Here is an 11740-nt window from a genome sequence, read left to right on the forward strand (position 1 = left end):
GCTTATGTTTCAGTCATATAATGATCGAGTACCCATCCCTCCACCAATGCCCATTCTCCACCACCAGTGATCCCAGTATCCCTCCCATCACTCCTGTTCCCTCCACTCCACCCAGCCCCTGTGGCAGGAAATTCCCTTTTGTTTTCTCTTTCCTTTTGGGTATTGTAGTTTGTTTGCACTAGAGGCATCAAGTAAACCATTGTGTTCGATCAATAGTACCTGAGCTGGTCCTCCAAATACCCTTTACTTGGTGTTCTCTTCTCTATCTGAGCTGTCTTTTCCCCATCCTGCCTGAATGGCAGAGCTGGCAAGCTCTGTGGCGTATTCGATATGCCAAATACAGTAACAATGATGGGTCTCATTCCCCTTACCCTGAAAGAGCCTCCAATGCGGCATCACTGGGAAGAACGATAAAGAGAGGCTGCTAAAATTTATATGTATATATACTGTATCACTGTATCACTGTCATCATGTTGATCATTGATTTGTTCGAGTGGGCACCAGTAACGTCTCCATTCATTTAAGCCCTGAGATTTTAGCAACTCAATTAAACAACTGTTTAATTAAAACAAAGCATCACGAAGACCCGTGATGGATGTTGATGTGATGTGATTTCTGCCCAGTGCTCTGAACTAAAGACAATACAAAATTAAATCAGAAAAATGAAGGAATTATCATTGATAGAGCAATCTGAGAGTTATTGAAAAAGGAAGCCTCAGTTTACCTGGCCAGATGCTGTGAGCAATCCCATTTTTTTTTTTGACTGCCACATCCAACATTTTTGACTTCCTGTGAATTCCAAATTTCTGGGCTTTTTCTGGTAAATAGATAATTAGCAGCTGTCCAACATAAAATTCTGCCCCAGAGTTTAGGCACACTGTGAGGCTAATATAATGGGAAATACCTGTGGCTTATGACCAGACAAGGATCTGTTAGATTCTTGCATCCTCTGTAACAATATTCAACTGAAAAGAAATGCAAAGAGCCCAATTTTCACTTAAAAGGGTGTTGGGGAACAGTTTTTCCCTCAATGGTGCCCAGCAGACATGGGGCAAAGGATATCAAACTCTCAGAGAAACACCCTCCAGGAGCAGCTGATGGCTGTTCACCTTATTGCCAAATGCACACATGCTTTATAGAGGCTCTCAGCTTACAAGAAAGTCCAATCACATGAAGTTCAGCATTATTGGCCTAGCACTGCTCCTTCTCTGCGTTGCCCCTGTCCAATCCCAGCCAATGCTAGATGCTGCAGTTCTTTACTGTTCTTTACGCTTAGCAAGTTGTCCTTGGAATCATGTGACTAAGAGGTCAAGTGAGGCTCAAGGCCGAACACCCAGTGCTGGCTGACACCCTGTTCCTGCCAACTTTGTCCAGATACTCCCTCTTGCGAGTCTTTGATTCTGGGCTGTTTGGCAAGGTCAGGTCTTATCTGCACCAGTGTCTATCACCCTGCTCCACAAAAGGATCTGCAGGAAAAGCCATCTATTTAACTTTTCTGCATTCTCTGTAACACAAAGACCTGATTTTCATATAAAACCCCCACCAAAAAATCATGGTTAGCTTGTCCTATATTAGGTTCCTCCCCACATGAAGCATTCCCTTTCCTTCCTCTTCTGCTTTCTAACAAACTTTTCTACTTTCCAACTGTAAGTATGAGCATCTTTATTATTCAATATTTCAATTTTGAAAATATTGAAGAGCCTAGTAACCGACGATGAATACAGAAGCCCACAGTCACCTCTCTGCATCAATGTCATACCTAAATGTAATGTAGGATTCCAGATTAAATTATATTACAGGGGAAAACAAGATACGTGAATGGAAAACTGTTGGAATCATAATAAACCTGTGTATTTTAAAACCAAAAAAAATTTCACAAATGGAATCATAAAACTTATAGCTCTCTTTATAAACTCTCCCGGGCAGCCAAGGAGTCGGCGATGGTCCTAGGCCTCTCGCCCAGCCGGGGCGGCCCAGCCTATGAGGCAGACTGAAGAGGAAATGAGGGCCAAGCCGGTTGATTGATCAGTTTCCATTTATTCCATTCTCTCCACTCACCTGTTCCAGTCTCTTTGAGCTCCCCTCTCTAGTCTCACACTGCCCCTCATTCCCGGCTCCTCCTGTTTTTCCTGCTCATTTCTCCGCATTCCATCTCCAGCCTGGGCTCTCTCTCCTCTCTGGATTCTCACTCTGACTCCTTCTCTTCCAAGGACTCCCTGACTCCTCTATTCTGCCTCTCCTCCACTCTTCTCTCCACCCCATTGCCCTTCGGCCCATGCTATACCTACCTGGTAGCACAATCAACATAAGAAATCTCTTCCTGACTGCCCATCAGGCTCAGGGACAGAAATACCACCTGGTGGTATTCCTCTCTTTCTAGCATCTTAAATAATATCTTAATATTAGTTATTTTTGTATGGACACAGTAAGAGATACATTAAGGCTTGTAGGGCAGCTCTCCTGGGAACATCTTGCCACAGACTCAGACTAGAGTGTTCAAGGGTCCAAATCTAGTTATTACTTTTTGGATTATGACAGCATTTGTCCATGACTAAGCTCTTAACTTGTATTTAAGCGTTAGGCACTTTGCCCAGGCCCATCTTGATGCCAGAGTAGCACGTAGCTCATTACTTGCCTTGGGTCCATCCCGTCCCTCGTCAGGACCCTTCCTTTAGGGGTGCTAGGAAATAAAGACAACTGAGGCTTAGGTCGAGAGAGCAAATGCCCAGTAGGGAAATATCATTTAGAGTCAATTGACTCCCATGTTAAAAAGCATAGCATTTACTGTCTTCCTGTGCCCATAAAAAAAGGACATTGCTCTGAACAAACTATGCAAAGGACTTAAGAAGAAGATCAAAACAATATTCATAAGTCAACAAAAGCGTAATATCAAAACAATATTTGTAAGTCAACAGAACATAAAGAAAGAAGTTACAAATAAACACAGAGTAACGGGAGTACTGTGATAGGAGTAACCCAAATAAACCTAAACTTCCAGTGGCAGTGTTATCCTACAGCCCTCTCCATGGTACTAATAAATGTGAACTCTTGTTCTGTCACTCATTTACATGTGGCTTTGGGCAGTTTATTTTCATTATTGAAACTCTTATGAGCATCTTTGTGGATATAGGTAATCAGTTCAAGAATTAATTCTGGCTCTGGAGAGATAGCACAGAGGGTAGGGTGCTTGCCTTGCATGGACAGACCTGATTTTAAACTCTGGCACACAGTATGGTCCCCCAGACCCCTACAGGGAATGATCTCCAGCTCAGAGCCAGAAGTAAGACCTGAGAAATGCTGGGTACGGCCCCCAAACAAAAGAAAAGAATTAATTCTGCTCCAGTGAGCTAACACAATGACTGGAAGCATGCTTAGGACCACATGATCATCGAGCATTGCTAGTAAGCATTCTGAGGAATAAGGTAGACCTTGAACATGGTTCAAACTTCCACCCCCTCAAAAAAATTCTGTTAAACTGTATCATTACAGTGGTTTCTAACATTGAGTAACTACCAATGGAGACATGATAATAAGCATCTGCCTTATTTTCATGGTCTGTATTGCCCATTGATTAGATTTTATATGAGCACGTAAAATCAGTGAATCCACACACATGTGTATTCTTCATTGGTTAGTTTGGATCACACTCATGAAGGCACAGTACATTATCACTGCCTTCAATACTAATAGAATATTTTAAGTTCTGAAAATAGGAGTTACCATAAGAAAATAATATTTTCTCTCTCTGGGCTACAATTTTCCATTTTATCAAATTAATATGTTACATTCAAAATTTCCTGGGTGTCACTTTTAGAATTTCAAAGTTATTTACTGTTAAGGAATAGTTATCACTGCCAAGCACAGGTACAGCAATACATTAGTTTGAACTGTAACTTTAAAGCATCAGTAAAATATGCAGTGTGAAAGAGAAATAGTACAACAGGAAACAGATCACATGGGGAATATTGGTGATCCCTTTTAGAAGTCTTCACCTTAGTGAGAATTTTTACTACAATTCATATTTAATTTTTGAAATTTATTTCTCCAAATTTTCTTAAGTTAGTCCTTGTTGAAACTTGAAAATCATAACAAGTGTGAAAATTCTTTTGTACAAGTACACATAGGAAGAAAGGTAAGAGGAAAAAAGATACCAAGAAAACTCCTTCTGTTATTTTCATCTTAATTTTTACTTTACAAATATTTATACTTTATGAGTTAATTTTGATTGAAGTAACAGTGATTTACAAAATCATATAGACATTATGCTGTATAGTTAATGAAAAAATAGTTAAAATATGCACATATGTCTAATTTTATTTTTTATTATAAACTTAATCCTTCAAATTTTTAAAAAATGGTGAAGTGAAAAATGTATTTTAAGTCCATCTTATATTTTCCATATCACATCAGTGTCTTTTCACTATATCTTACAACTGACAATGGGAGAAGCTTGAATTGATATGTCAGGACCCACTCTTAAAGCAGTTATATTTCAGTTCTATATTAGGAACACAGCTGCATTTTTCTCATGGAAATGAGATTTTCATGTCATAAAAAATTGTCTGGAAACTATAAAGGAGAAAATATAGAATATTTGTAAGTAATGGTACTTTTAGAATAGAAATACTTTTAGTACAGAACACTTTCTTTTAGATATCTATACTCAAAAAATTTTTTAATTCTGATTTTCAATCACAGAGATGAGACTTAATATGTTGGCCATGGTCATAGTAAGATTCTCTTTACTGTATATGTAGAACCATGCAAACATCATCATAAATAACTTATTTTGTGTTCTTATACAGGATATAGATAATTTTGAGTACTCACTTCATGTATTAATTAATTGCCTATTATTTTCCTGAATGGGTTTTTATTAGGATCATTCTATTCAGTAAAAGTTTATTTTTATGAAAAAATGATAATTAGACATTAAGATAGCTTTTTAAAAACCATGAGATGTGCAAAGAAATAGAAAGAGGTAAACTAAATGATGATAAAATCAAAAGAAGCAAAACCATGGAACATGGAAAGACAAAGTTATCCCGAGTAGATTCCCAGAGGACATGAAATCCTTGTGCTTGGCACATATTTTTGTTCAAATACACTCTATTAGTGATTAATGTCTGGTTGGCAGAGTAGGAGAAAGAAAAGCATAAATTAAGGGAACTGGTTTTGAATCAAGTTTGTTATTAATTGCTTTGGACTTGGAAGTTAATTAGAGGGACAGTCACCTGGATGTTAATTCATTCCTAAGCAATCTGATACTCTGAATTCTCACGACCAAAAGCCTACCTCTGATTAGATAAAATATAATATTTTCCTTTTTTGAGCATGTGTCTTTGTTTCACCTGCTATAAACTTAAAGCACAACAGCTTTATTTCATTCAAATTAATAGTAATTGGCATATATTCTGTTCCATTTCCCATCTGAAGTGAAGACATCTCTAATAAGAAAATTCTCTGCTGGGGCTGGAGTGATAGCACAGCGGGTAGGGCGTTTGCCTTACACGCGGCCGACCCGGGTTCAAATCCCAGCATCCCATATGGTCCCCTGAGCACCGCCAGGGGTAATTCCTGAGTGCATGAGCCAGGAATGACCCCTGTGCATTGCCGGGTGTGACCCAAAAAGCAAAAAAAAAAAAATTCTCTGCTCCCATGAATCTTGCTTCCTGCCTGAGGAAGAGATGAAGATCAAAATCAGCAAAAATCATTATTAAATAGACATGTTGATTTATAAATGTTACGTCAAAAATACAAGCAGGATGAGAAATTATCAAATGACTGTCCACTTATTGAGTGTCTATAATGTACAATAATTTTATACAATTATTTTCTAATCACAAAAATTAATACCACATCCATTTTCCAAGGCAGAAAACATTTATCATACCCACATCCCAAACAGGACAGTAATGCATACACTTTGCAACTTTATCTAATTTACATAAGTGCGAAGTGGCCATTCATACTGGAATTCTGACAACAGTTTATTTTTCTACAACACTGGGCAGTCCCACTGACCTTGCTAGTAAGGGAAATACTTTTCCTTTGCAGTAAACAAATTTCCTGACCTTTGAACTCACTTGGTTTACGTTGGCAGCTGCCATCCCAGCACTCTCTGTCAGGAAGCTAAAAATTTAAAAACATGTTCATAAATCAGTACTCCTGTTCATGGGAAATAGTACACATGTTCAGAATGGCTAATGTATGTTACATTCCAAGCGTCTTCAGCAGGCCACCACTGCAGCCCCAGGCCCCACAAAGTCACCATGGTTCATGCAGTTACTACAGTGGCATTTAGAAGTGTGAGTCTCAGAACAGGGTGCAAAGGATAAATACTTCCACTGAAGGAAGCTCTGATGGTGGGATGGATGAATATGGGAGGTGTATCTAAGATCTACTGAGGATCAAAATTTTGTGGCTCAAAGTTAATTATAACTGGGGCGGAAGAGATTGTGCAGTAGGCGAGGCACTTGCCTTTCACACGAGGGATCCTGGTTCAATTCCCAACATTCTATATTGTCCCTCAGTCACCGCTAGGAGTAATTCCTGAGCACAGAGCCAGGTGTAAGCCCTGAGCACTTCCAGGTGTTATCCTAAAATCAAAAACAGAAAACCAATTGAAACTATTTTACTATTTTGTGTTAACTTTTTGAGATATCTTAAAATTTTTAATATTCATTGTTCCATTGGATCAATTAGCTTCTGTTTTTTTTTTTTTTTGAGGGGAGGTCACACCCGGCAATGCACAGGGGTTACTCCTGGCTCTGTGCTCAGGAATTACTCCTGGTGGTGCTCAGGGACTGTATGAGATACTGGGAATTGAACCTGGGTCAGCCTCGTGCAAGGCAAATGCCCTACCCACTGTGCTATCAATCCAGCCCCATCTTCTGAGTATTTAAATCAGTCTTCTAACAGATGCATGATAATGTGAAGAACACTGCATAAATTCCAACAATACTCAAATTATACCTCGTTTATTTTCCTTAAGTAATTTGCACTGTCTACATCATAGTGTCTCTATTTGTTTTATGGAGGTAGTAATACACACTCCTATTTCTTAGCAGTGTTGGGAAAAAAAGGATAGGAGAATGGATAGGAACCTTAGTAATTCATGATAATTATATATAATTACAATTTGCTACAGTGATATCTTGCAACCATTAGTCAATGAAACATGTATATGGATTAAAAGAATTTAATAATGTAAGTTGTTCATTATATAAATTAAATACCATGTTACGGGTAAGAAAGCCATAAGTGACAATTGACTGAATTGTGTTGAATTAGCCTCAGAAATGGGACACAATTTCTCTGAGCTGAAAGCTATTTAAAAATGTTTGAGGGCATACAGGTTTGGTGGATATCATGTATTCTTAACCTGTGTGTGAATGCATCGTATGTATGTGTAATTTTTAAGGATGATCTACTCAATTCAGACTAGTTTTGATAACTTCATTGATGATCATGTTATAACTAATTAGAAATGAAAGGCTTTTACCTTGTCTCATATTTACATGACATTTAATACAGTCAGGCTTATCTCATTTTGATATTTGGATGTTGAAACATGGAAAAACAAACTATGTCCTATTAATATGAAGAATATAAAAATAATACTGTAATATTTTGTCTGTTGCTTCTTTATTATATTTCAAACTATTGTAGCATGCATGAACTTTTATAAAAATATCAGAGTCTGGGTGAAGTCAAAGGAGATCTTTATTTCTCACAGATCTAGAAACCGGGAAAACTAGAATTAAAATAGTAAATTTGGTTTCTGAAGAGGATCTTTGTGCTAGTTCACAGACAAGCTCATAAATGTTTTTATTTGGTAGAATGGGGGTTAGGTATTATTCTAGGTTCTTCAAATGCCTATGAATCTCAGCCATGAGAATTAATATTTCATGTATTGATATCTTTCAAATATCATGCTTTTTCTAACCATACCCAGTGGTGCTCAGGGCTTACTCCTGGTTCCTTACTCAGGGAACACTCCTAGCTGTACTTGGTGAACCATACATAATTCCAGGGATATAATCCCAGATGGCCATGTGCAAGGAAAGCACCCTGCCTACTGCATTCTATTTCCAGTCCTTACTATTTTGGGGTAGATTCTGATTTTGTGTAAATAATTATCCTGCTGAACTTATCTTGATGAACTCAACATGCAGTTTGTGTGAATACATTCATTGCTTCCTTTGGGTTTCTCTGGTCACATATCATGAGGTAAATATTTGAAAGCAAATTGATGAATCTAAGAATATAGAAATAGAAATGGAAAACTGGGATGAAGGAAAAAAATAAGTCTATGTCAGCAAATTACGAATGTAGGATTAAGATTTTAAAGGTGCCAGCAGATAGTGTAAAATATAAACATTAGAGCTATACTATCACAGGGGAAATAATTGGGATATTTAAACAACTGTTTTTATTAGTCCCAGCTGACACCAAGTATTGAGGTAGAAAACATACAAGCAGCCTTGGACAGAAAGAACAGATTTAGTGAGCAGTTAATCCATCAAGCAAAGAACAGCCACTGCTGATAGCTGGCAGTTCAAAGTCATTCTTGACTGGTGTGAGTTGTAGATTTGCCACTTACAGCAACTTTACATATATTATATGATAAATGCTCATAACTCAAACCTGGGATAGTTCTACATATTTGTAAATAAGACCAAGTTTCTGAGAAGTTATTTTTTTCTATCACACAACTTGTAAGCAGGGGAAGCATTTGAAACTCTCCATGTTGTTCTATTTTAGTGCTCCAATGTGTGACCTTTTCTATATATTGTTTACTAATAGCTAGGGAATTGCAAAAGTGTATTCTCTCTGGGGAATGTCATCATAAATACTGAAATAAGTGGGACATCTTAGCTGGGTAACAGTCTATAATGTTTTTAAGTTGTAAATAGAAATCAGTAAATAGCTTAAGTAAAATAGTACAAAACATTATTCTATTTCTTTCTCTCTCATATTTTTCATATCTTTTGCATATGGCAAGGTTATAGTCATGCTTTTATGTATGTATGTGTGTGGCACATTGAAATAGGGCATGAATAATTTTCCAATATAAATGTGCTTTGTTATTAACAAAAATTAGTCATAATTCTTAGAGCTAGATTTTAGCACATCCCATCAACTCTCAGTAACATGCCAGTGAACTTCATGAATTCAATAGGACCTTCACTTCAGCAAACAGAACAGAAGTCAACTTAGGGATTCAGAGAAAGTCATTGGCTCTGGGGAAAAAGAAAAAGTAAAATAACAATGGGATATGGGACTGGAAAAGGGATAGAGGAAGAGTTATTTCAGGTAATAATGTTTAATATGAGGATTTTGTGGGAGCAGGAGACGGCAAGGTACATTTTAAGGATATGAGCAAAACAGTTTAAAATAATGGAATTTATGAGAGCTATGGAACTTAAAGTCAAAATGCTATATTGAGGCCAGATGGTGGGGCCCTCTAAATACGAAGCTTAGTTGTTTGAATTTTACCTCATCCCTTTCAGACCTAAAGCAGACCATTGCTTTCATAAATAAAATAATAATCTCTTCTTCCTAGCAGTCATTCTGGCAGAGTTAGAGGCTTTGCTATGCCAATGTATTATGTTTTTGGCATTTTCACTTTTATTTATTTCAAAAAAAGATACATTTCACTGTCGACAAATAAAATATAGAGAAATATCCAAATTAAAAATAGAACCCTTAGGTTACATTTATTCCCACAATAGTTACAGATTAGTATATCTTTCAGATAGATTCATGTATAGATATTCATAATATTCAAATGTATAATCACACACCTTTAGTAGACAAGCCACCTTATTCAAACTTTAATTTTCTTTGGACTGGGGTTACAGGGACTATGGCATACGTTTTCTGTTTGAAACCAATTTTATTTTAATCCTATCAGATAAAATTTGATGTGTACTATTTTTCCACTGAAAAAAGTATATATTATATATGTGTAAATTATATATAATATATAATATCACTTTTTATATATAATATAATATAAATGTGCATATATATCTACTACAATGCATAGGTGTGCATATATGATGTTTTATGTGTATATGTGTGTTTATATGCTTGTATATAAGTAGTTGCATGTTTGTTTTTTTTGGTTTTTTTTTTTTTTTTTTTTTGCTTTTTGGGTCACACCCAGTGATGCTCAGGGGTTACTCCTGGCTCTGCACTCAGGAATTACTCCTGGCGGTGCTTGGGGGGCCATATGGGATGCTGGGGATCGAACCCGGGTCGGCCGCATGCAAGGCAAACGCCCTACCCGCTGTGCTATCGCTCCGGCCCATTTTTTTTTTTTAGTAGTTGCATGTTTTTATACATAAAATGAAGTTACATTCTTTTCATATTTATAGTACTGATCTTGACTTTTTTTTATTTAGCAGAGCTAATAAAATCTGGGAAGCTTTATGACATTATATTTCTTTCTAGCATTCCCCCTTCCTTTTCTTGTCATGATGACGGGGGTTGGCAAACAGAGTCTCAATGATTGAACACTTGGTCACAGTGATCAAAGAACCCTGATTGCTGTTTTCCAAAGACGGTGCAAACTGTTGGGGTGCCAGGATCACAAATAGCTTTGTCGCAAGCATCACAACTGGTGTATGGGTGTGTGCCAAGAACCAAATACTCTGCCTCACACCTGCAAGGCAGCAATCCACCTCCCCCACAAAATTCTTCTTCATGAACCAATACTATGGCACAGTCAGTCACTTTTCTTATGCCTGAACAAAAACATTTTCCTTACACTGTTATTTTATGACTGCATGGCTTGTGATTTAACTACAAACAAGATTTTGATATGATTCTATTTGTTTGACCAAACCCCCAGTTTAAATTTTCCCTCCAATGGTAAACTTTGGAAATTATATTTCACGTGGATGAAACTCCAAGCAAATCCTGTAGTCCAACTCATACCTGTTTATCTACAACCACATAGAAGAAAATTAAGTACCTTTTTGTGGGTTGCTAACTTTATGTAATGTGAAGGACTCTGGCTTATTTGAGGTCAAATGCCTATTTTCAAGAATGTTGGTCAACAGCAAATTTAAGACATAATAAAGACTACCACCAATTTTCAATTTATTTTTGAAAGACATAGGTTTGTCCCTGGCACAAGTTAGACTCATTTTTCCCTGTGACTTGGGCTTGTATCAGGTTGATGAAGGAGTATGGTGGATATTCATCTAAGTTTGTGTTAATGATGAACCCTGGAGTATTGATGAAAAAAGTAAAGTCTCCCTGGAACAAAAATCTGCAAGTGCAATGATTAGTTTGACACCAGAAAGTAAAGGTCTGATGTCAGGATAAAGCCAAAGGCAGTGAAAAAAGGAATCCATGCAACATTCATTATAAAGAGTTATGATGCCAAACCTTAATTTCAAATAAAGCACTGCTATTTTTCAGTTATGGATATTTTGACATAGTATTTGGCTTCTCTGAACTTCAGTTTTTTCTTTTATGCATTTGAGATTTAAAAACTACATGTTTTATGGAATTGTTTTAAGAATTAAGTAAGAAAATACTTGCCAAGTACTAAGCATAGTGCCTCAGCAAAATAAAGAATCAATGCATTTAAAAATTCAATACTTTAAACATATGAAATAGGTACAATTTAGTTAAGTATTTTATTTGTATTTTGTTCACTTTTGTCCTGTGTAATCATACTTGATTTTTAATATACTTGAGAAAGAAACATAAACAAGGAGGT

The sequence above is a fragment of the Sorex araneus genome, chromosome 5 (genome assembly GCF_027595985.1).
Source record: "Sorex araneus isolate mSorAra2 chromosome 5, mSorAra2.pri, whole genome shotgun sequence".
NCBI classification, from domain to species: Eukaryota; Metazoa; Chordata; class Mammalia; order Eulipotyphla; family Soricidae; genus Sorex; species Sorex araneus.